Below are 26,782 nucleotides of genomic sequence, written 5' to 3'. Positions count from 1 at the left end.
AATAAAACCCTGAACTCAAAATGAGATTTTGCTGAGTTATGATGGATTCCATTGTGTCGGACTCCATGAGAATTCTTTAGGTGACTGATAGTTGCTACATCCTTGGAGTTTGTGCCCTTAGATGCAGCCTTGGGATTCAGACACATTTAAGGACAAATGATTTGGGAACTTGTTGCACCATTGCAAGAAAAGATCTAGGCAGCCTAAGGTAATTCCTTCCTTTCCTTAGGACTCAGTTGTTATGTCTGTACAAGGGCATAACTTCTATCTGTTCCTCTATATAGGGAGACTGGGGTGGTTCCGGAGGTGTCAGAAAAGAGTATTTATCAAGAGACCACAGACAATGGAATATGGATCAGTCTGTGGTTCTCAGACTGAGAAACCACTAAGATTTGAGTAAGAAGTTTGGGGGTAAATGAAGGGAAAATGTAAGAAATATTTATTAATGGGCCTCTAAAGACAGATGAAACTTTGTATGTAGTAGTTGGTAGTTTCATTAAGAATGATCTCATCACTAGAAGTAGAACCAGTATTTATCCCTAGTGCATGAATTGGCTCTTTGGAACCTATTCCCTATGGAAGTATACCTTGTTAAGCCTAGATACAGTGGGGAGGACCTTGATCCAGCCTCCAGTGATGTGACAGACTTTGTTGACTCCCCATGGGAAGCCTCATCCTCTCTGAGGAGTGGGTATGGGCTGGGGTGGGGAGAAGGTGGGAAGAGTTGGAAGACAGGAAGGAGAGAGAACTGGGATTAGTATGTAAAATAAGATTGTTTTAAAAATGAAAATAAAAAAGAAGCTCAAAAAATGTAAAAGAATGACCCTCATAGCCTCATATATTTGAGTGCTTAGTCACCAGGTGTTGGAACTCTTTGATAGGGTTTGAAGGGTTATGTCTTTGTTGGAAGAAGTGTGTAACTGGGTATAGGCTTTGAGGTTTCAAAACCTCATGCCAAGCTCAGAGTCAGAGTCAGTCTCTCTCTCTCTCTCTCTCTCTCTCTCTCTCTCTCTCTCTCTCTCTCTCCCTCTCTCTCTCTCTCTCTCTCTCTGCTATGGATCAGCTACTGCTTCAGTGCTTACCTGTATGCAACAACGCTCTCTGCCCTGATGAAAATGGACTAAATCTCTGAAACGGAAGCCAAGCCCCAATCAAATAATTTTTGTTGCTGTTACAGGAATTGCTTTGGTCATGGAGACAGCAAACTTTCCTGATGACAGCCATGAGGAGTTTTCTTGACAGCTTGTCCTCACCCTCAGTGAGTTCTCTGACACTTTGCTGGGGACACTGTGAACATGGGAAATGTCCTGCTAATCCTGACTTAGCTGTGAGATCAGTTTGCTCAAATGCAAGTCCTCCTCATCCTTCTCCTTGCTCCTTGGAACAGACAGCAGAACTTGGCACATGGAGGGGAGGAGTGCCATGTTTGTGGACTTGCCACTGGATTTTAAGATCAAGATGAAAGGCAGATGATGCCACTGGCTGCATCTTAAGGCAATATTTTCCAGGTCCTCTTGAACCTTTGAGCAGAAGGTCTGATCTCTAACATGCCTGAAGTAAGAGAGATGAAGTTGGACAAAGACAGAGAGGGTTGGGTCCCTTTTTTTCCTCCATAAGTCTCAGTCCCATCAGTGGTGGCCTTCATATTGAAACACTGTACTGTCCTTCCTGGGTTTTGTGGTGGGGCAGGTGAGTGCTCCATAGTACTGTCCTCCCCAGATTTTGTGGGGGAGGCAGGTGAGTGCTCCACAATACTGTCCTCCCTGGATTTTGTGGCAGGACAGGTAAGTGTTCCACAGCACTATCCTCCCTGGGTTTTGTGGCAGGGCAGGTGAGTGTTCCACAGTACTGTCCTCCCTGGGTTTTGTAGTGGGGCAGGTGAGTGCTCCACAGTACTGTCCTCCCTGGGTTTTGTGGTGGGGCAGGTAAGTGTTCCATAGTACTGTCTTCTCTGGGTTTTGTGAGGGACCAGGTGAGTGCTCCACAGTACTGTCCTCCCTGGGTTTTGTGGTGGGGCAGGTGAGTGCTCCACAGTACTGCCCTTCCTGGATTTTTGTGACAGGGCAGGTGAGTGCTCCACAAAATAGCCTCTTATTTAATGGAGAGCAAGAGTAATGAAGGGTGGGCAGAAGCTGACAGGAGAGGGGGCGACCAATGCTGAGGGGCTTTTGCTTGTGTGAGGGTTTGAATGAAAATGTCCCCCAGGACATTTCAAGTACAGTTGGTCCCCCAAATGTGGCACTGTTTGGGAAGGAGGTGTGGCCTTTCTGGAGGAAGAATGTCACTGGAGCTGGACTTGGAGAGTTCATAATCCAGCCCCACTTCCAGCTCACTCTCTGTGTTAGCGGTGGAAGGCCTGATTGCTCAGCTTTCTGTCTGCCACTTGTTGCCATAACGGACTTGGATTCTTCTGGAACTGTAAGCCAAGATAAAGTGTTACCTGCACCAGAAATAGGCGCTTTGCAGGAAGACATTAGAAGACTGCAAGGGGAGGAGGTGGATTTCGTGTCAGATGGAGCACAGAGGGGACAAATGCCAGCTCAGGTGAATGAGACTCGGCCTTACTAAAGGTGATGCTGGAGGTGACCCCAGGGACTTACAAGGGAGGAGGAGATGGAGACTCAGCCGGTTTTCTGTAAATCTCAAAGATAGAAGTGACCTCAGTCAATTGCCTGGTTCCATACTAATAGCTGAGGCACCATATTAGAGAAGAAAACAATAAAAGGAGAGTTTTGGGGTTGCCACTGGAAGAAGAAAGCATTTCAGATATTTAACTATTGTAGATATCCAGCAGCCCAAGACAGCACAATGTCTACTAATGGCCTGCTTTTCCTCCTCCCAGGAAATAGGCCAAATTGTGCCCCTTGCCTATTTGAAGTTAGGTGTGATTATAAGCGAACCCTGGCCTGTGAATATGTCATATGTCTTTTCCAGACAGGAACTGAGTCAGAGTTAGGTGTGCCTTGATTTCTTTTTCTTTCTCTCTCTCTCTCTCTCTCTCTCTCTCTCTCTCTCTCTCTCTCTCTCTCTCTCTGTGTGTGTGTGTGTGTGTCTGTCTGTCTGTCTGTCTGTCTGTCTGTCCTTAGTGAGGACAGTACTAATGTTGTGAAATAAACGTTGTCTTTGAGGTAACTGGGTTTGGGGAGGGAGTTTGTTACTGCAGCATGGTCTGGCCATCCCGATGAATACAGGGTGTATACAGCTTCCCTTATTAAGGTGGAGACTGGAACAATCTGAAGACCACCCTGGGTCCCCTGGAGACTTTGCTAAAAGTCTGCATCTAGGGCCCAGCTCCGCTGCTCTTCATCAAATTGTCATGTCCACCTTGAGCAGCTCATCCCATGGGAATGTGGAAAGGTGACGCCCAGACGTCGATGGCAGGCACAGATAAGAGCACCTCTAGACAGGCAGCTTGGAGCTAATCTGAAGACAGCTCCTCTGATTTGTGTGTCTGTCTCAGTAGCATCCTATCAGAAGGAGGCTCCACTGGCTTGTGTCTTGTCAACCCGAAAGGACATGCTGAATATCTGTTTAGAGTGTTTATCAATCCTCTCTCTCTCTCTCTCTCTCCCCTCTCTCTCTCTCTCTCTCTCTCTCTCTCTCTCTCTCTCTCTCTCTCTCTCTCCTCTCTCTCTCTCTCTCTCTCTCTCTGTGTGTGTGTGTGTGTGTGTGTGTGTACACATGTGTGGATATGTAGACATGGATACACAAATGTGTGTATGTCTGTGGGAGCAGTGGAGGGAACATAATTTGACATGGTGTGTCTTCCCAATTTTTAGCCACCTCAATTTTTGAGAGAAAGCTTCTCACTGAATCTAGAGCTCATCTGCTTGGCAAGACCGGCAGGCTAGCAAGTCCAGTGGTCCTCTTGTCTTTACTTCCCGAGGCTGGGATTGTAAGCAAGTTCCACCATGTCTGGCTTTTGTGTGCATGCTGGGGATACAAACAGATCTTTACTAATTAAGACATCTCCCCACGAGTCCTCTTTACACTATTCTGCCTTTGCTTTTTGTTTCTCTGTGGTTCTGGTGGATCGGGGCTCTGACCATCATAAAAGTCAGCACTATTGCAATGATGCACAGTGGACATCCCAGAACCTTACTGGAATTCTGGAATAAGGACTTGTTCCTTGAGCTTCCCTCTCTCTCCTCCTGGGAGCAGTGGTCCATCATGGAAATTACATCCTCATGCTATGACAGAATGTCAGATAGCCAATAGAAACAAGCAAGACCACCTCAGGTCCAGGTCTTGCTGCCCCTGCTATTCCTTCTTCATTCTCCTAGTCAAAGAAATCCTCGTGGCCATACACCCTGTCAAGAGTGGCAAAACACCATGCCAAGTCACGCTATAAGTGACATGAATGTAAGGAGCAGGAAGAATTGGGGCAATGGATGCAATCCGCTACACTTGTTCTCTTTTGGACCCCTGAGTTCCTAGGCCAGCTCCCACTCATGTGGTCCCCCAATGGGAGACTCACCACTGAAGATCTTATCTTTCTTAAGCCCAAGCTCAATCATCCTCCTGTGCAGTCTTATTGGTGGCAGAGGCCTAGATGGTCCTCCCCAGTGCATCTTGCTTGTTGGTTTTGTCTTAAGCTAGATTGTGTATTCCTTCCATGTGCTGGGCTATAGGCATGCACTCTGACCCCCTGAATACTCTGTGCATTTCAGTAGCCCGATTATGCTGGATGGCAAGGATTGCATGAAAGATATTGACTCTGAAGAAATGGCATTTTAAAACCACCCAAGACCTGTCCTGCCATTACGTTGGACAAGCCTAGTGAGTCTGTGCCAATGCTGTGAATCAAAGTTCAGTCTTGGCCTCTGTGGCAGAGTGTCCACTGTTTCACTTGTTGAGTGCTTAGCTGGGCTTGCTCATTGCACTCGGGAGGTGAATCTTTGTGAACTCGAGGCCAGCCTGGTCTACAAGAGCTAGTTCCAGGACAGGCTCCAAAGCTACAGAGAAACCCTGTCTTGAAAAACCAGAAGGAAAAAAAAACAACAAATAAAAAATAAAGACATGAACATAGGCAGGCAACCTGCTGGGCCTTGAGGGGCATACAGAAATATGTGAAATAGGTGCATGGTGAGCCCTCAGGTATAGGGAAGTTCATGAGAGTTGCTCAGGTCACTATTACAATACACAGACTGTGTCTTCAGCAAACACTTTATTTCCCACAATTCTGGTAGTTGGGCAGTTTAAGGCCAAGCTGCCAGTAGATCTGGTGTATGATAGGTTTCTTTTTCCTTGTGTATGGAAGGTGTGGTGGTTTGAATAGGAATGGCCACCATAGGCTTATATATTTTAATGCTTAGTCACTGGGGAGACTTGGGAGGGATTAGGAGGCATGGTCTTGTTGGAGGAAGTGTGTCACTGGGATGGACTTTGAGGTTTCAAAAATCTCAAGTCAGGCCCAGTGTCTTTCTCTCTTCCTGCTGTCTGCAGATCAGGATGTAGAACTCTCAACTACTTCTCCAGCACCATGCCTGCCTGTGTGCTGCCATGCTTCCCACCAGGCTAATCATGGATTAAACCTCTAAAACTGTAAGCAAGACCCAATTAAATGCGTTCTTTTATTAAAATTGCCATGGCCATGGTGTCTCCTCACAGCAGTAGAACACTGACTAAGGCAGGACACAGACATTCAGTTCATAGCAGATGGGGAAAGAGATGAAGCAGGAAATGTGGATATGATGGTCTATTTGGGCAGCTGGTGACAATGAAAAGTGGATATGTGTGACTCTAGGAGACTTGTCTATATGTGATGTTCTTTATCCTTCTATAGCTGTAAGGCGTCCCCCACTATAATATACCCGCTTTCAAAGTCATGTGACCATACTCTAAGCCAATCACTATTTCTCATCACCCTGGGATGAAGCTGTACTTTTTTTTTTAATCTTAAAAACAAAAAAAAAAGCAAAACATGTACTGAAAGACATGGCGTGTCTTTCAGACATAGAGTGTTTGCCTAGCATGCATAAAGTTCTTGCTTTGATGCCTAACAATACCACACACACACACACCCCACACATACATATACACACATACATGACATCCACACACACACCATGTACACATACACTACATAAACACCTACACCCACATACTACATATGTATCACATACATATATATACCACTCACACACATATATACCCACATACACACACACCACATACCCACACACATACACACATACATACACACACTACGTATACACACACCACATATACACACACCACATATACACACACCATATACACACACCCACCACATACACACTCACACCACACACATATACACCACACATATCACACACACCATATACAACACACCACACACATACCACATATATACCACATATTACATACACACATCACACATACACACATGTACACCACGTAAACTACACACATCACATTCAGACCACATACACCACACACACACACACACACACACACCACACAGAGAGATCACACCCACAACACATATACCACACCCACACCCCACACACACATGCCACACACACCACACACATTAAAACACACACATACCACAGAAGAACATTAATAACACACACAGTATACATTATACCCTCCCCTACATATGAATGCTTTTCAGACCTAACTCTCCAAGAATCAGACAGCTTGATACCAACTTATTTACCCATGATATTGTTCAAATTAGCCAACCTACAGAGAGCTTATGAGCCCGCACTGACTCCATTCCTCCCACTTAAGCCGCCCCTACTGCTCCAGCTCTGTCCCTGGGCATGAACCCTGGTGTGTGGCCCTGGTTGGCAGCCGACTCATTTAGAGTTGTAATTACAGCTGCAAAGGGTTCTGCCCTTAATCTATGCAAGCACTGCACCCTTCAGCTAAAGAACTCGTGAATCAAATGCCACAAGGTGCCCAGTAGATCACCCACGCACTAATTAACACTGTCCGTGCAGAAACAAGGGAATAAGAGAGAGTTTATTCTGGAGCCAAACATGAGTGACCAAGGGCCAGGAGCACAGATCCAGTTAACCTCAGTGTCTGTGTTCCAATGTGCTAGCAGTGTGATGAAGTTCTAATAGTAACAGAACAAAGAAATATAAGTCAAGACATTTTAAAAATATGTTGATGGGACATCAGGTAGGGACTTCTGGCAGAGATTTCAGAAGCTATCTGATGACATTCTTGACTTTTGGGATGGTAGAAGCTAAAGGTGTACATTTCAGATGTACAAACTGATAATCACAAGGAGCTGCCGTGTATTGTCCACGTATAAAAGTGTACAATGCATAACAATTAAGTGATAAAGATGGGTTAATCTGGCTTTGTACCATTCCTACTCTCCACAATCCCTGAAGTTCTAGTCAGTCAGCCTCACTGAAATTTTAACACAGATTCGCCTTAACCCTGAAGACTTCAGCTCCTAACACCCACATGCTGCACTGGTGGCTCATGTTCCACCTCGGATGACATTGGCTACTCAAGATGACTTGGTTTAGATCACATCATGAGCGCAAATGATGGATTTTAGTAACTGTTATTATAACAAGGATATAAAACTATCTCTAACTTGAATAACACTATCTGTCCTCTCTACGTTGAATACTTAGATGTCTGAGTATAAACATAGCCTGAGATGTGTAACATAAAAATTGTTAAAACTCCACAAAATGGAAACCTTCAAGCCACCCTTGTCAGTATGAGCTTGACTGCATCCACTGTGGGGGTCTTGCTACAGTCCTGGTGTGTATTTAAGACATCCAAGTAGAATTTCTCAGCCTGGAGTTAGGGACCAATGGTTTGTATAGAGGAGACCCGAGCAGCCATGATGCAAATGCAGGTGATTCAGGGATTCACCAAAAAAGTAACACCCTAATCAGATAGCTCAGTGCAAACCACACATGCACAGTCATGCACACACACATGCACACACACGGTCATTGCTGACAGGTCATGCTGTATCAGGAGGGCTTGGGAGATGGTGGTAGAGGAGAGTCATCTTGGCTTCACATGTGGTCATCGCTGAGAGGTGGTACTGCATTGGGAAGGTCTGAGGGAAGCCTGAGGAAGTGCAATACCTCTCTCCCTCTCCTGCTTAGGAATTCACCTTTAGTTTTCTTGGATTTCCAACTACAATGAATCCTCAAGAACTGGGATAAGTTTGATATTGAGTTCAGAAAGAAAGAAAGAAAGAAAGAAAGAAAGAAAGAAAGAAAGAAAGAAAGAAAGAAAGAAAGAGAAAAAGAAAGAGAAAAAGAAAGAGAAAAAGAAAGAAAAAAAGAGAGGTTAATGTTTTACTTAAGACTGACTGGCCTTGATACAAGTTGGGTGATGGGAAATCTGGCCAAAGGATGAAAGTTTAAAATAAAACACCAGCCTGCCACTGGTTATATTTTATAGAAAACAAGGAAATGGCCTAAGGCACCTTGTATTCAGACTTTCATAGTGCTCACCAGGAAAGGGGGCTATGAGAAGAGAAACCAGTAGAAGAAATTTATAATATCTTGGATAAACCTTGTCTTTGTCCAAACCCTACTTTTTAAAAAAGAGACAAGAGTCCCTGGGGGAAGTGTCTCCTCCCACTCTCAGGGCTCTGACCACCCCTGCACCCCCACCACATTCTTCCCTTTACTCCAAGTCACAAGAAAAAGGGGAATCTAGGATGTGCTGGAAGTAGAGCCTCCTGGGGACCATCTTCTCCAATGACTATAACCCCTCTCTTAAGAGACGTGCCTGGCTCTGCAGAGGTGACCCGAGTTGGAATCCCCTTTTCAGTCACAGACCTCCAGCAACGTAGGGAGCTTGGGATCTTCTCTGAGTTTCCATCGAATTGACCATTAATTTCCAGACCTTAACTTTATCCCAAGAGTGTACATGGAGAGATCTCTATTTATAGACTACTGTACTAGGTTACCTGCTGTACCCTATGGGACAACAGAGATAATACAGATGGGCCATTTATTCAAAGTCCTCCTGTCCATCAGCCCAGTGCACAGGTCATCCCAGGCCCAGCACTCACTAGCCTGGAGTCCTAGCCATAGAATGATGGTAGACAGCTGTACTGAAGGAATGGGGTAAACCCATTAACCATGGCAAGGTCATGGCGCTCACTCAAGAAAGGAAAGAAAATCCTGCCTTATTTTTTTTAAAACAGGCTCATTTAATCTTTGAGTAAATTTCCAATTTGACTCCTCATTTCCTAAAGGACAAGGACAAACCCTTTAAAGCCAGCATTTTGTTAGTGTCTAGCCCTTGACATCAGTAGAAAGCTTGAGAAACTGCAGCTGGCACTTCAGACCTCTCAGGCTCAGCTACCAGACACGGCCTTCTCAGTGCTCCATAACCAAGATCTGGAGGAAGCACACCAGGAAGAGAGGAGAACAAAGGGGACCGCATCATTGTGTTTGCACTTGAAGATCCTCTTGGCCCAACCTGTTCCCTGAGGAATTCCCACAAGAGGTCTCTGTAAAAGCTCAGCCCATCGGGCATGCAACTGTGCTAGATCATCCCTGCAGCCATAGAAGGACCCAAGGGCCTGGCCTTCAATGTCCCCATCTTCAGAGGAGGGAGGGACAAATCCCCAACATCATGGCCTCCTTATAGGACCCAAAATGCCTGAGAACAGACTGACTCTGGTTCCAGACAGCTCAATCTCTGCTGAAGGGTCTTGAGTTGCCCTAGACAAGGCAACTGCTTTCAGATACCAGGGCCAATTATTTAACTCTTGTCTCTTTTTCCAGAAATCTTTCCTCTCAATATATAAAGATAGTAAGGATAAAGGAATTCCCTAATTTCAGTATTTTACTCATCTAGCACTGTGAAAATTAGAAGGCCAGGTTTTACAATATGTTTCTGGCTATCCCTTAAAGTTGAGGAGCCATCCAGCAACTCTGCAATAACCTCAGAGTTATGGTAGACCCAGCCTCAGCAGTGCCCTGAGGAATTCTAACAAAGCTGTTTGTGATACAGGGATACCAAGTGGAGTCAAAACTGTTAGCCCAGTCAAAATCCAGTGAGAGCCTGGGACAAGCTATTCCAGTAGAAAAGTTTTCATTAAGAGAGGATACTAGAACAAGATCACAGTCTATCACTGAAAATGCTCTAAAACATGGTCTACTGGTCCCTTGGCAGTCTCCACTTAAAACACGAATCCTTCAAGTAATCAAGTCAAATGGGGGATTCCTTATAGTATAGACCATAGGTTTGTCAAAGAGACAATAATTCCACTGGATCAGCTGGCGGATCATCACTAAAACCTTCTTTCTCAGGCCCCAAGTGTCACACCTAAAAGATGCCCCTTTTATATTTCTTTCCAACTCTTGGTACTTGCCTGCATTTGAATGGGAGCATCCAGTGACTACAGTGTGTCAACAGTATACTTGCTCTGCCCTCCTTTGTTCAGGATGGTCCCGATCTTTTCATTAGGGTACTAGAAAAAAACCCTAGGGGCTTACTTTTGCCAGAAGAAGACATTCTACAAATATGTAGATGACATTTTGCTATGTAACCCTATCAAGGAAAGTTCAAACTAAAATGCCACCAGAATCCAAAATGTCCTTAGTCTCTCAAGGCCACTGAATTTTCCAGGAAAAGGGGCCAGATAACGCAACAAGAAAACCAACAATCAGGGATATATTTTGTTTCTGGGGCTATAACAATTATCCTCATGTAGAGTTCAAGCTAAATTGAATCACTTGCACCACAGACAAAGGCAACATTAATTCTTTGGGGGATGACTGGATTCTGTCGAAATTAGACTTCCAAAATCTCACTAAGAGGCTTTCACTGGCCCAGATTCTGAATATCTTAACCGCGATGATAAAGCGGGATATTCTCTAATTAGATAAAGCAGACTCTCACTCTCACGGAAGACTCAGCTTTGGGCGTGCCTGATCTCCAAAAGCCTTTTTTTGTTATTTGACATAAAACACGGCCTTGTCTTCAGGGTGTTGACTCGATGCCTGTGGATAGAAGTGAGGCCTGTAGAGTATTTTCCAAAGACATTCGAGGTGGCAGCATCAGAGGAGGCCCTCTGTCTCGAGAAGAGTGGCAGGCAAAGCTCTCCCAGTTGAAAAGGCTTCTAATCTGACATGGAGGCAACTGTTAGAAGCTTTTATACCGTATCAAATAAAGGTAGTCCTATAATAAAAGAGGTATGTGTCATTACCTGGGAGTAGATTAACAAAACATTAGGCAATTCTGTTTGACCACCAGAGATGGTGTCTCAGTCAGGGTTACTGTTGCTGTGATGAAACACACGGCCAAAGTAAACTGGGAAGGAAACGGTTTGTTAGGCTTGTGCATCCACATCACTGTTTATCATGGAAGGAAGTCAGGACTGGAACTCAAACAGGGCAGGAACCTGGAGGCAGGAGCTGATGCAGAGACCATGGAAGAGTGCTGCTTACTGGATTGCTCAGCCTGCTTTCTTATAGAACCCAGGACCACCAACCCATGGATGGCAGGGCCCACGGTGGAATGAGTCCTCTCCCATCAATCACTAATTACAAAAATGCCCGACAGCTGGATCTTATGGAGACTTTTTCTCAGTTGAGGTTCCCTCCTTTCAGATGACTCTAGATTATGCCAAGATGACATAAAACTAGCCAGGACAGATGCCCATCAATACTTGTGGCACCCTAAGCCCTATCTCACTCACACTCACGGAAACTTTTGCTCTGGCACACTGTGTACTGAGACCATCTCCTCAGCCTGTGCCAGACGTAAGTGACCAATCTCTGGACAATCGGGAGAGATGTGGTTTACTGATGGGAACATTTATGCTCTAAGTGAAGAACATAGAGCAGAATGCGTAGTGGTCAGCCAGACAGCAGTGACTGAAACCTTCCCCATGCTCTTTCTACCGTAGCCAGAAAGGCTGAACTAATGGCCCTACTCTAAAGCGTTCCAGCACTAAGCCAATTCTTTGTGTGTGGGCAGCATGCATATCTTTTTGCGTCTCTGTCTGTCTGTCTCTCTCTGAGTGTGTGAGTGTGTATGTGTGTGTGCACATGGGTGTACAGGTATGCCCCTGTGTATGTGCTTGCAGTGGAGGCCAAAGGCCAATGTCAGGTCTCTTCTTTTATAGTCCTCCATTATTTTTTGAGACAGAGTTCCTCAATGAAATTGGAGCTCGCTGACTGGCTGGACTGACTGACCAGTAAGCTCTGGAGTAAGCCCTGTTCCCTCAGTGTGGGGTTACAGATGCATATCATGATGCCCAGACTTTTACATGGGTAATGGACATCCAAACTCATGTCCTTGTGTTTGTGTGGCAAACATTTAACCTACCAACCTACCAAACTACCTCCCCAGCACCACCACAAGCCAATTCTTTTTTTTAAAAGCACCAACCAATATTTAATATCTTTACCTCCACTGTAGCCAAGACTCCCTTTCCTCCCTGCTGGGCTGCTACACAGTTCACTCATCATCTCCTGCTTTCCTTCCCTTTTTTACTTCACAAGAGTCAATCTTATGAAATAATATCCAAATCATTAGAACATAAATTGGACCACATCATTTGTACAAAATTAATGTAAGAACAAATAAAAGTCAACTTACAATGTCTTTTATCAAAAGAGGCTTTTATTTCTTGCATGGGAATGCTTCCCACATAGACGTTCTAGACTGTAGACACATGTTGAAAATGTCGTTATAAATCCTGTCACTGCACATCCTTGCTTCACTATTAAATATCCGCTCTGTTCTCATGCTTGTTGTATCATAGGTACCATGCTTCCGGGCATCACATTTGTGTTCAGGATAAGAGTTTAGTAAAAAAAAAAAATTACAGAAAATTTAAATTGTATTTCCTTTCTATTACATAGTCAAAAAAAAAACCTTTAGAGACTAGGCAAAAGCTTTTATCTCATTTGCCAGATGTGCATCACATGACAATCCTTAGCTGCAAGGGAGCCTGGGAAAGAAAGTATTTCATTAGAGAAAAGAACGAGAAAATGGCGTTGGGAAGGTCAGCTCCTAGAGGTTTCTTATATCGTCTCTCTTCTGTATGTCTTGTTGAGAAGTTCATTTGGATAGTTCAATGCAGTGAAAGTAAAAATTAGATATGCTGTCTGCCTCTGCAGGACCGTCATTGCCCCTGTCATCGCGGTGGCCTTTGCTCTAGTTCTCTCCTGACTTGGGGATCTTTGCTCCTGCCTTATCTTTGGTCCAGGGGATAGATTGTGGTTTTGTTTCCAGGTCTCCGCTCTGTTCCTATAATGAAGTTTCCAGGGCGTCTCTGAAGGAGATTGGATGTGTTTTCTGGCTACATTCCTGGCGTGCTGGCTGAGTGCTAACAGATGATGACAGCCAGGGCTTGAAACGGTCATGGCAAGTTTGTTTTGCCCTCTTCCTTTCTGTCATCCACCATGAGAGAGAACATCTCTAGAGCCATTTATGTCTGTGTGGGACCCTTGAAGCAGCTCCCAAAGCAGCATAGAGCTCAGGCTTCATCCCCACTGAGTTGAGATAAGATCGCCCAGACCCACGCTGCGCTGCAGAATTGTGCAGGAGAGCAGCAGTGTGTGCTGCTGGACCCTGTTTGCTTGCGGTGTTTTTGTAGTACGAGTCCTGCAAACCCTAATCAATCGGAGGTCGTCTCCTTCCCTCTTTCTCTTATTGCGAACCACCCAGCCCGTGGGTCTGGCAATGAAACAACACTTCCTTGTCGAGCTTGCCCTTGGGTCCCCAGACCGACTTCATGTTCTGTCTGTACTCAGCTGCCTCACAGGTGCCTCTGGACCAAACACCTGAGAAAATCAACCCAAGAGAAGGGCTTGTTGCTTCCAAGGCTTCAGAATTATTATTTCTCACGAATTCTAAAGTACTAGTATGGGGTCAGCTGGTCCCGTTGTTATGGGCCTGGAATGAGGGTGGGCATGCATCATGGCAGGGAACATTTGGCAGAGTGAAGCAGCTCACTTCATGGGAACAAGAAGCAGAAAGTAGATAAGCAGCTGGAGACAGGATACGCTCTTCACAGGACTTAATTCTGTTGGGCTCCCACCTTCTCAAGCATTTGTCACCTATCTCAGCAGTGAAATAGCACCAATGGGACCAAGCCTGGGACATGTGAGCCTGGTGGGGGAACCTTTGGTATGAAAACTGGGGCATCAAGTGCTCTCCCAACCCCTCCTCGCGCTCAGTGCACTTTGCAACTTTGTTTTCAAGTTTGCTTGTTGAAAGTATCCTTGCTATTGTTGGTTGTGATTATGTTACTGGCATTGTTCTTGTGAGGCTGAATGTCTACCTGTTCTTTACTGTACAAATCAACACCAACCACAAGGCCCGCACAAGCCAAGCACTCAATACATGTTAGCTTTGCTTACTGAATAAGTACTGCCAATTGAACAAACAGTATTATATTAGTAAAAGTTTTGATTCTTAAGGTTTCTTAGTTTCTATAATCATTATCCAAATTGTGTGACCGAATATGGGTATACTCATGCAAAAAAATACTCAAAGGAAATACACTGAAGAGTTAGAAATACTCATTTTTGTTTGGTGGCATTGTAGCTTATTACATTGCTTAAATGTCTGTGTTTTACATAGATCTCCCCATGTATTGGCCACACGTTTTATAATCAGAAAATAGAATAAAAGTTACTAAAAACAGAAAGGGGACGTGAGTGTTTCATCGTATTTTTCTTAGGGATGTGACGAGGAGATTCTCCAGAACATCAGAAAGTGGAACAAAGCCTGGGCAGCTGGCCAAGACACGCTCAGTTGGAAATAGCTCTCCTGGGCGTCTCTGTTCTCAGGGCTCCCCAGAGTCTGTTCCTCGCCTTTGGGGAGGATGCTTGACAAATATAAGGAGCATCGGGGTTGAAAGGAAGAAGTGGTCTCCTGGGGCTGGCCTAACTTGGAGGATTGGCAGCTGACAGTTAGGTGGGACATTCAGATCAAGGCTAAGGCCATCCCAAAACAGCTCCAACAATGGAGACATTTTGCTTCATAGAAAACATGACCTTGAAGCGAATAAGCACCTTGAAAGGCCCATTCGACGAGCTGTTTGAACTTCACGAGCTGGACATTCCCCCCTGGACTCATTACTTCCCAAGAGACATCAAGGAGAATCTTGGGATCCTAGGAAGTGGTTGAAAGGGCCTGCCCCCATCCCCTGATTTCACCCCCAAGCAGGTCTCCTCTTATCTGTTTAAAAATGGCACGAACGAATAGTGTTTAAAGTAATAATGACCACGGGACACACTGAGGACCCACAGAGAGAGGGAATAACAAATTTAACATGAAGGTGTTTCAGGATGTCCAATGGGCGTTTTAGACAAGGAGGAGGAGAAAAGACAGTCTGTGGGACAAGAGGCTGCCACAGGCAAGTAACAGGAGTAATTGCAGCAGTGAGTAAGTGTGGCCATGGTGTCTACTGAGCCAGGCAGTGATTAAAGTACTTTACTTGTCTTAACTTCCTTAACTCAACCCTATGAGGTGGGCACGCAATTATCTCTATTTTATAGCTAAAGAAGCTCGAGGTGCAAACTAATGAATTGCTAGGGTCTGAGGATACAGAGAAGCGGGGGACAAAGCCGCGGTTTGATTCTGAAATCCTGGTGGTGTGGACATCAAAGGGAAGAGGTGAACCTCGCTTCGAGGTCAGGGTAAAGACTGTGTCTAACATGGGGTGTGGAAGGGACCCAAGAGATGTACCATCGGGATCTTTGCTGTAGTAACACTGATTGTCATTTGATAACCATGTATCTAGGGGGCTAGCTTGTACCACAATCAGCTGGAGGAATAGGACACCGAGAAGCCACTGTGGGATTTATCCTTGGAGTGTCTGGCTCCATCGAATTTTATTCAGACACATCCAGGTGGTGCTGATACTTGGTCCATGAACGATGCTCTCGGGATCACTGTCTCATTGCACCATCTGGAAGAACCTTTCACCATGCTTTTTGGAGGTGGGGCGGGGGGGGAGTGGAAGGAGACCTCATACTCAAGATCCATTTTCCTCAGCCTGAAGTTCCAGGATTAAAGGTATATGCCATTCTGTCCACACCACCATGAATTCTTAAGTAGGCTCTCTATTGTATTTTTGTTACATCAGTGGTTGAGAAACACACATGAAAGTCTGTTTCCTGTTGTTAGGATCTGACTCACTCTGTCTTAGTCATTAAGCCTCCTGTTGTGTGACCGTGTCTTTACATAAGTTGTTCCGACAGTCTGCCGTGCCCACCCCACCCTGCTTCCAGAGTCAGCTGGTATTTTTCCTCCTGAAGCTGGCTAACCTAGGAAGGTTCCTCTGCTCCCCTGCCATCTTATTTGTTTGTCTCCGGGGTGCAGTCCCGTGACACTTCCTGTTTACTACATGGCCCAGCCGAACTATTTATTCTTCTTCCCCACTCACATCCTAGACTTTGTCTTCCTCCGTGTCTAAGACCATGTGTGAATGCTCAACAAACATTGAATGGTTTAAATGAATAAACAAAGTTTCTCCACCAGAATGGCTATAGCCTGCCTCTCTTCTGCTGGCCATTATTCTGTGTGTGTTTGGATGGGTACATGTATGTTCTGTGAGTATGACCAAGTATGTGAGGTCAACTTCAAGAGTTAATCCTCAGAATACTATCCTTTTTGTTTGTTTGAGACAGGGTCCCACTGGTCTGAATCTTGCCACTATGTGAATCCTAGGGATCAAACCGAGATTGTCAGCCTTGATGGAAGGTGTCTTTACCCTCTGGCTACACTGGCTCACCACTGAGAGCCAGGAGTCTGCCTCTGCCTCCCCAGCATGGGGGTTAGACGTACAGAACAAAACACCTGATGTTTTTATGTGGGTTTTGGGAATCAAAACTGAGTCTTTATGTTTGTGCAAAATCTTTCTCGACTGAGCCATGCTTCTTTCGTAACATGGAACATCTTTTCGATTATGTGTGTATGTGTGTATGTGTGTGAGCGCATGCACATGTGTTGGAATGAACATACCACCATGTGTGTGAAAATCAGAGGACACTGGGAGTCAGCTCTCTCCTTCCACTGTAGGTCAAGGACACATCCTACAATCGCCCAGTCATTTCCCAGGACATGTGAGCATGCTTCATGAAGCTGAGATAGTCAGAGAGGCCCTGTGGTGGGGGAGCTACCCTCAGTATAGTGTATTTTCAGTCTCTGTGCTGGCCACTGAGACACAAAGCTGATTCCCTGCTCATGGAGGTCAAGCTGGCATACGGCCCTCAGCACGTGTGGCCAAATGCTAAAGACCAGCTTATATAGCGTAAGCTTCTTTCCTGTCACGAAAATTTCCCAGGGTAGAGAGGCCCAGATTGGGTATCATGGCCCGAGGGAGAATGAACAGATCTTGGCACATTTTTGGACTGGGGTAGTTTCCAAATAAAGACCTGCAAACCCTGACTGGTTGTCAGATGGAATTAGTGACTTTGAGTTCAGCCTGTTCCTCCCTAGAATGACCACATATAGGGAATGTTCTGGCACTAGAGGAATTCCAAGTGGCAGACAGCAGGGCCGGAGGAGCAAAGCTGAGGAAGCAGGGCAGTGGGCTGCTGGTTAAACACACACAGACTCCTTCGGGGGTGGGGGGGTGGGGGTGGAGTTCTAACTAAATGTGTTTGCTTTTTTTATTTTGTTTGGACCTCAATTAAAAATTCAAAGCAGATCAGTTAGTTCCACTTGTGGAGGAAATGCTTTTCTATCCCTTGTTTAGCTGGGGTTCCAACTGCGCTGGGGACAGCTAAGGAAGGCTTTTTCCTTGCACTGTGTAGGTCCTGGTGATAGAGCGCAAACTGTTAGGTTTGCAGCAAGGAGTTTACCCTCTGAGCCATCTTGCCAGCCCTGTTGTGTCTTTCTATGAATGCTTAATAATAAAGGACAATACCTTTTAAATCTACACCATCCAGCAAGGATTGGTATGGGTCTTTGGGATAGTATTAAGGGCACCTTAATACTAACTTTAACTTTATGAGTTGTGCCTGGAAGAAGCATTAAAAAGGAATAGTTTCTTAATACAAATGAATAGTTCGTGGACATAAAAGAGTAAATCACGAGTATAAACAAATAATCTTATTGCATTTATGTGTGCAGGGGTGCACATGCCATAGTGTGTGTATTTGTGTGTGTGTGTGTGTGGTGTTGGTTAGAAGACAATGTGAGTGAGCGATTCTCTTCTGCCACCATGTGAATCCTGGGGATCACACCGAGACTGTCAGCCTTGATGGAAGGTGCCTTTGCCCTCTGGGCTGTCTCCTCAACTCAAACAACAAATATAAAGGCTATTTTATAAATACAAAAAGTCATTTATGTACCACCTACGAATCACATGAAAAAGAAATGGCCCCGAGTCTCGCAGGGATGTAGAGGGTCCTGAAAGAAGACACAAATAATGGCAGTTCTAGACCAAGTTCTCTATACAAATGTGTTTTGAAATTTTTCCGTTATCGGCCCTCATTGGGAGACATAAGCTAAGAATGTCAAAGGTTCTAAAGTGTACATGTCCTCAGGTGACAATCTGACTTTCTTAAGACCTAACTACTAGAATAATAAAGAAAGAAAAAGAAGTGAGGGGAAAGGAATCTGGGGCAAGAATTATGAATTTGAAACAATGTATATTGGCACCACGCCTATACCCAGGAAGTTCTCACAATCTGACATCCGGTCCTCATATCCCCCCTGGAGTTTCTGGGAATCCTGCTTTCCCCACAAGGTTTCTTCATGTGTGGAGCCTGAAGACATAACCTTTTGTTTCTTCTTCTTCTGGCTTCCCCCAGTGGGCTCCAGGCTGGGCAGCCAGGCCTGAGAAATTTGGAAGTAAAGCTATCTCAAGAAGGAGGCCAGTCAAGATGCCTGAAGATGTGTTTCCATGGCAACAAAGACCTGCAGTTGTCGTGTGAACACTAACTTCTTTTCCCTATAGGAAAACCATTTGGTGAGTGGAAAAAATTTCTCTAACGGAGGCATTTGCCAGCTACGGTCCGCAGTCCCACGGGGGTTGGTCTACCTGTGAGATACTGAGGATTTATTGGATAAAACACTGTGTTGAGCCCACCAGCACTACTGGAAGAGGGAATATTGCAGACCACCATAGCTTCAGCATAATCTGTGGCCTTAGCGAAGTCCCATGACTTCCTTTAGGTCTGAGTTTCACTTGTTACTAAATACATGGCTGAAAACTTGAAACATGCATGTTGAAGCTTCAAAGTTGTAGTATTAGGTTAAAATCCCAACAGGGTTTCTCTTATTTATTTTCTTTTTTCAATGATTGTCAAGTTGGTTCTAAACTATATATAGAAACAAAAAGTCTAGAATGTCTGAAGTGGTCTTGGAAGAGAACAAAGTAGAGACTCCATATGGTATGACTTCTTCAACACTATTAAGCTACAGTATCAAGATCAGAATGTAAGGAAATTAGACAGAGAGACCCACGGAATAGAACACAAAGCCAAGAAACAGAATCTTACTCATGGAAGCACCCATTCCTGTGGTGAACAGAAGAAGGTTTTTTCAATAAATACTCTTGAAGCAACTGTATGCATGCTTGGAGAGAATGGACTTCAGTTCCTCCTCAGACCATGTGCAGCCATCCCTTTGGCATGCACAGAGGATTGGCTCCCAATTTCCAGAGGATCCAAGAACCCTCAGGTGTTCTAGTCCGCTATATACAATGGTGTAGCATTTGCCTGTAACTTTGGCACGCGTCCTTACTTGTATGTTTGTAATGGTCTCTAGATTATTTACGTACCTAGTACAATGTAAATACTCCATACATAGTTACAGTGTTAAGAAAAGGGCAAGAAAAAGTCTGCAAGTGTTCTGTCCGGATGCAGGTGTTCTGTCTGGATGTAGGTGTTCTCTCTGGATGCAGGTGTTCTGTCTGGATGCAGGTGTTCTCTCTGGATGCAGGTGCTCTCTCTGGATGCAGGTGTTCTCTCTGGATGCAGGTGTTCTGTCTGGATGCAGGTGTTCTGTCTGGATGCAAGTGTTCTGTCTGGATGCAGGTGTTCTCTCTGGATGCAGGTGTTCTGTCTGAATGTAGGTGTTCTGTCTGGATGCAAGTGTTCTGTCTGAATGCAGGTGTTCTGTCTGAATGCAAGCAGTGTAGGCCCAACTACACAATCTCTGTAGGGTCTCAAGGTGAGCAACACCACAGCAAGCCCTGGGAAGAAGCAAATGTGCTGGGAGGCGGCCCGAGGCTGGGGCAGGTTGTGCCTGCCTATCACATCACCCTCCTGGATTCAACAGAGTCTGTGGCAAGGGGGAAATCAAGGTTTGCTTTGTAGAGCTTTCTAGAACTGTATTTTCTAATATTCTCAATATGTGGTTTCTTGAATTTGTCAGTATGTTCATTTATTAGTTAGTTTTCTCCAGGCTGTAACCCAATACCTCACAAGAAGTGATCAAGGAAGGTTTATTCTGACTTACAGTTCAAGAAGATCTTCTATCATGGAAGGGACAGCAAGTCCACCCACCACACTGCCTCGGTAGTGGCCGTCTGGAAGCAGTGAAGAAGTGGACCTAACTCTAAGGTCTCAAGTTCCACCTCCAGGAAGGCACTCTGCCTCTGCCTTCAGCGAGGCTCCACCCCCTGAGTATTCCACAACCTTCCTAAAGAGTTTCACCAATTGATGAGCTGGTTGGCAACACATGAGCATGGGAGAAATTTTACATTCAAACAGCAATAACATATAACCCATGGGTTGTGGGAAATGAGTGGTTAAAAATTAGTTAACAGTGAGTCATTATCATAAAGTATAAAGCCTAAATCTTTAGGAAAATATTCTACTGTGTATAAAATCCTGTTCTCTGTGTTCCCTGAATGCTCACCACAGACCTCCTTCAGGCTCGGTTCCTTTTGCCCTGGATGTGATCAGGAGTTTATTTAAGTATCTCTGGAGGTTGTTATTGTGAAAAAAATTCTCAAGGTTAATAGTTCATTCTTTAAACAGGAGAAAAATGTAGCTTTCCCAGCATTCACCGGGCATTGTGTTCAATCTCTAGCCCTCTCAGTTCAGTGACCTTATCCCATTTAGAAGTGGCCTCTCCCAAATGTCTCTTATTTATAAATAAGGGGGCAGGTCCACAACACGACCTCTCAGGTTCTTTTTGGACATAAATGACGAAGGAAATGATGCATCCCAGGCCAAATGCTCAAGGTCCAGAGGACAAGCCACACTCTCATCGGAGACCATAAGGATGGGGACAGCAGTTCTATCTAGACCATGCTGTCAGTCTGGGGTGAGCCCAGTGGAACACGTAGGGGAAAAGACAGAGAGAAAGCACATCTCAGCCCATCAACAGCCTTGGGGTGCAGTGGGAGAGACCCCAGGCCACACAGTCAGAGCTGAAGAGGCACAGGACTGTGAGAAGATTAAGCCATCGTGAACAAACCCGAGTTCCTGTCCAGGACCCCTTACTGTGTGGCTTAGGGCCCCTTAACTTCAGCTGCAGTGAAATGAGTGGCTTGGCCTCATTAGCAGGAGGGCTTTCTCCATGTTAAACAAACCCACCATCTTATCTCATTAATTACTCTAAAAAGCTCCATCCTTTTGACATCTCCTCCTCCCTTTCCTCTTCTACCACCAGCATCCTTCCTGTTGTACTGTGTGCTCTTCAGCTTGAATGTGTCCTCACAGAGTGTGTACTGTGCAGTAGCACCGTCAGCTCAAGCACATGTTACTGTTTTGTACAGCGGTCTGTCTTCATCATTTCCCTCAGCAATGTGAATTTGAGTCTGGCTTTAGCCAGTGATTTACGTGCGCCATCTTGGGAAACCCTAGGGTTTCCAAAGTCAGGGTGCATGGTAGAGCATCCCCACCACTGCTCCGGCCAGTGGTGTTCCTGTTTAGGAAGTGGACTCCATTCAAGGGTCTGCTCTAGATCTGAGGCAAGGTTCTTCCCACCCCACTATCAGCAGCACACTTGGAATGGGAACCAAGGATGCTGCTCAATAGCAACAGATTCAGTAAAGGAGACACAGGGGCGAATGTGAAGTCACTGTGGACCCTGTGTGGTGAGAGCCATGAATGGAAGACCCTTCCTCCTCTATTCTCTGGCCGGACCCTCAGGCCCGTGATGATGGGAGAGTTTTATTTGGAACCCTTTTCCTCGCTGCTACAGGGAACTGTTCTGGAGTTGAAGTGATGGTCAGATCTGTGAGCCTGGAAGAGGTCAGTGCCACGTCAACACACAAAGTTTGGTCAGGGTGGACATGTCAGTGTATTTGTTCTGACTTGCCTCAGACTCGTCTCCAGCTCATCCTAGGCCTGAGTGGCTACAGACCAAATCTGGTCAGCGTGTTCTGCCTAAGCGTTGCTTTGGTTTGCAGGAGAGCATGGCTTCCCAATGGAGTCAGGATACCTCACCCAGGAAAGACTGGGGTGCAGGCGTGGTGCAGCAAAGGTTGTTTTGGCTGACTGATTCGACAGGGTGTTGTGGTGTTGATATCATATCCACGTCTGGGAGCCTGCTCTTTGCAGGTTAGAAATGGAAACACCAAGAGCCAACTTATTATTATACACAAGACTACTAGACTTCCAGTCTAATGATATCCATGAGGTTAGCTCTTTTGAGGGTTGTCTATTGCTGTGAAGAGACACCATGACCATGGCAACTCCTATAAAGGAAAAAATTGAAATGGGACTGGCTTACAGTTCAGAGGTTTAGTCTGTTATCACAGTGGCAGGAAGCTTGGTAGCATACAGGCAGACATGGTGCTGGAGAGGTAACTGGGAATTCCACATCCTGATTCCACAGGCAGCAGGAAAAGACTGCCACACTGGGCATAGATTGAACTTCTGAAACCTCAAAGCCCATCTCCTAGTGACACACTTCTGCCAACAAAGTCACGCCTACTCTGACAAGGCCTTACCTCCTAATAGAGCCATTCCTTTGGCCAAGCATTCAAATACATGAGTCTATGGGAGTCATTCCTGTTTAAACAAGGATCAACAACTGGTTTTTCAGTACGGTCTCCCCTTACAATAAGCACATAATGAGCGAGCGAGGACTTTAGCAGAAAGTGGCTGGTCTTGGGGAACAGATAAGCTTGTGTATGAGATACATCACCAAGGTTGGCAAGGACAGGGCTGGTTGGTTTGAGTGGCAGATAGTACAGATGAAAAATAAACCCATAGAGCCAGTGTCGATGAACTAAGAGAGTAAAGGCCAACACTTTTGCTCTACACACTCTCCTTGAGACAGAGATCACTTAAAAGTTCCTTACTGGGTAACTGGTGATGACTATGGTAAAACTACATACATACATACATACATACATACATACATACATACATACATGAATGAATGAAACTGTTGATGAGCAAATAAATACTTTATAAGAACTTTCATAGTGGCAACTATTAGATGCCACAGTTATTTTTATTTCAATTTGCAGCAATACACTGCCTTGTTAGAAAAGGTGTACTAAAACTTTACAAAAGTAGCAAAATTGTTGCTGGTGTTGCTTGATCCAGAACCCAGAATTATGAGTTACCATTTCATTTTTACCCCGACCAGCTCTATGACCCCTGCTACAAAGACAAAAAGATGCCAAGAGGTGGGACTGTGGCACTATGTCCCTGACTGAGTCCTGGTCAGAAGCATCCAGATCCATTCCTATCTCCAGAGCCTTTCCCAAAGCAGCAGCTGTACTCTGGCCCTGACTGTCTCCTCCAGGGTTATCAAAGTCCCCCTATAGGTGTGACTTGCCACTTCCCATCAATCATCTCAGTCTTTTGCCTCTGGCCTGTGCATCTTCTTAAGTCCTGATGCCCACCCCAGCTTCTCTTTCTCTCCCAGGACAGAAAACTAGGATGAGATGAGACCCTGTGCCTCTCATCTCAACCCACATCTTTACGACTGCAATCTCTCTCATAAGGAAGAGCATCCATATTAGCAAAAGAAACATGTTTTGTCAGCAGTCAGGCTGGAGAATCATTTAGTATCTTACCTAGTGTTGACGAGGGAATAGACATGTTTACATACTCTTTTCATGAAAATACAAATCATCACATTCTTGTTGACATTGATTTTATTGTTATTTTTGAGAATTTCATACACGAAAGGTAACATTTCCACTCACACTTTCCCTCACCAGCTCCTTCCTGTTCCTTTCTACTTCCTCTCAACTTCATGACCTCTTCTTTGATTGTTATTGCTGCAGTTAGGTAGTTAGATAAATAGATAGGTAGATAGATAGGTAAGGTAGGTAGATATAGATAGATAGATGATAGATAGATGATAGAAAGATAGATAGATAGATAGATAGATAGATACATAGATACATAGATGATGGATAGATGATAGATAGATAGATAGATAGATAGATAGATAGATAGATAGATGATAGATGGATGGATAGATGATAAATAGATGATGGATAGATGATAGATAGATAGGTAGATGATTGATAGATAGATGGATGGATAGATTGATGGATGGATAGATGATAAATAGATAGGTAGATAGATAGATGGATGAATGGATAGATGATAAATGGATAGATAGATGGATGGATGGATAGATAGATAGAACAAACCTGCTGAGTCCATTAAGTGCTGTTCCTATGCATATTTACTTAGAGATAGGTTGAAACTGGACAACACATCAGGGAGTTTGTCCCTGGAGAAATCTGATTCTCTCTCTTTCAGCAGCCATTATTTGCCTATAGCTCTTCTAGGGATGAGGCCTTGTGAGATTTTCCCACTTCCATGTTGGGTTTTCATTGTGTAGGTCTTTTTAAGGTGACCATGTCCTTAACGTTTCATAGATGTAGCTTTCTTGTCTGCCTCTAAGGAGATGTCCTGGTCCTCTGGCTCTTATGACTCTTACAGTCCTCTACCAGGTCCCCTGAGGGTTAGGTGTAGAGGTTGTGTTGTAGACATATCAGTCAGGGATCCCCACGGTTACTTGTCCTTTGCATTTGACCAGTTGTGGATATCTGTGATGGTCTCTATCTGCTGTAAAAAGAAGCTTCTTTGGTAAGGGGTGAGAGCTACAGTTACCTGTGGACCTAAAGGTAGGTGTTTAGAATGAGGCTGGTGATTATACTGGTCTGGGACGATGGCAGTGGTAGATTCTCCTCTGTGGTCCATGACCTCACCAGCCATGGTCTATAAGCTGGGCTTTCTGCTCCAAGCATCAGTTCCCTCAGGGTTGGTCTTAAATCCAATTAGGCAGCTGTTGGTTACCCCAAGATATAAATAACACTATTGTACCCTTGAGTATATCTTGCTCCGCTGGGGTTGGGGTTTAAAGGCTTTGCATCTGGGTAGGACTTTAAATTGCCTTTTTTCCCCTTGGCAGCTTACAGAACCCATCCCATACTCCGAGAGCTAGTTCTAAGGGGAAGGCTTCCGGATCAATTTCAGCTTGATTCCTCCAAGTCCTATATCCAAAATGTGTGGTGTCTTCAGCAATAGAGACTTACCCTCGAGTTCTGGAAGGCAACAAAGGGTAATAGCAATAGTCTACATTGTTTTGAGAGTCTTAGACTCCTGTCATCAAAAATCCAAAGGGCGTTTTCCTGTGCTTGGTACCTGGGTTCCTGTCTTATGGGGAGCATTATCGTAGAAAGAAATGCTGCATGATCTCTCTCGAAGGTGGAGCTGGGAGGTGATCTTGGAGCAGTAGAGAATAGATGGTCCTTGCCATAGGCTGGTGGGTTAGTGTGGCAGGGGTGATAGGGACAGTTGGTTAAAGAATATACAACCATAGACTAAACCACCCTGCAATGTGTGGCTACTTGAAAGCATTGCTTTTACAATGAAATGCATATGGTGTTATGTCATTGAAAAATACTGTTTTATAAGTTAAGAAACGAGAGACAGAGAGAATGAATCACGAAGCAATAAAGCAAAAGAACAGAAGGGAGAGACAAATAAGGAAGAAAAGAGATGCCGAAAGGCAAGAAGAGAGGGGAGAAGAGCAGAACCTTCTCCAAGAGGCTAGAGTGTTCATAGGCAGTAAATCTCTCCCATAAATGTGATGAGGATGAGTTAGATTAATAGGAATTCAAACATATGGATTATATTTCCCTTCAGAGCCAGATGGAGTTTCTAAAAGAAGTAAGTCAGAGACTGGAAGCAAAAAGCAAATAGAGTTTTCCAAGCTCGTCATTTAAAACAAAGTATTTGTAGTTAGAGGCACTTGACAAGCTTTTGAACCCGGCTAATTCCGTGTTCTTCTCAGATCACAGCTGCCTTCTCTCTCTCCATTTCTGACTCTAGGAAGCAGTATAATTTTTGAGAAAATGAAATTGATCATGGTGGAGAAGAAAGACAGAAATGAGTGTGTTATCGTGATAGAGGATTGCGAACTTTCCAGGCACTCACATGATGCTGGCCCTCAGGGACAGGCAGTGGGCATGGGGTGTATTGCTGGGGGACCAATCTATTTCTTTACACAGAAGTTGGGGACACCTACTTTTAGTCCTGGTGTGCTGAGTTCTTGCAGATCCAATAAGAATATTCTTGCTGAATCAGGAACCCCAACATTTACAATAGGATGTGAGGTAGACATATACCCCATTTTCTACCACATTTTGTCTTTCCTTCCCAGTTCTCCCAACCTATGAGCTGACTGACATCACAGAGCAGCCTGGTCTAAGGGGCACGGGTGACTTCTTGTGACATGTTTTGATTGTCAGAGCTTAACTGATACAGAAGCTTAGAGAACTTAGGAGCTATTTAAACCAACAGAACATGATTCCATTTCAAAAGGACCTACCTTCTCTTGTAGACTCAAATCTAATGAAATCCTGGGTGTACACATTGTTTACACAAGATTAAACTGTATTGAGGGCCTTGAGTACCAACCTCAG

Source organism: Myodes glareolus, chromosome 10 (genome assembly GCF_982192425.1).
Source record: "Myodes glareolus chromosome 10, mMyoGla1.1, whole genome shotgun sequence".
Classification (NCBI taxonomy): Eukaryota; Metazoa; Chordata; class Mammalia; order Rodentia; family Cricetidae; genus Myodes; species Myodes glareolus.
The sequence above is the reverse complement of the archived record's forward strand: the minus strand, read 5'-3'. Positions refer to the sequence as shown.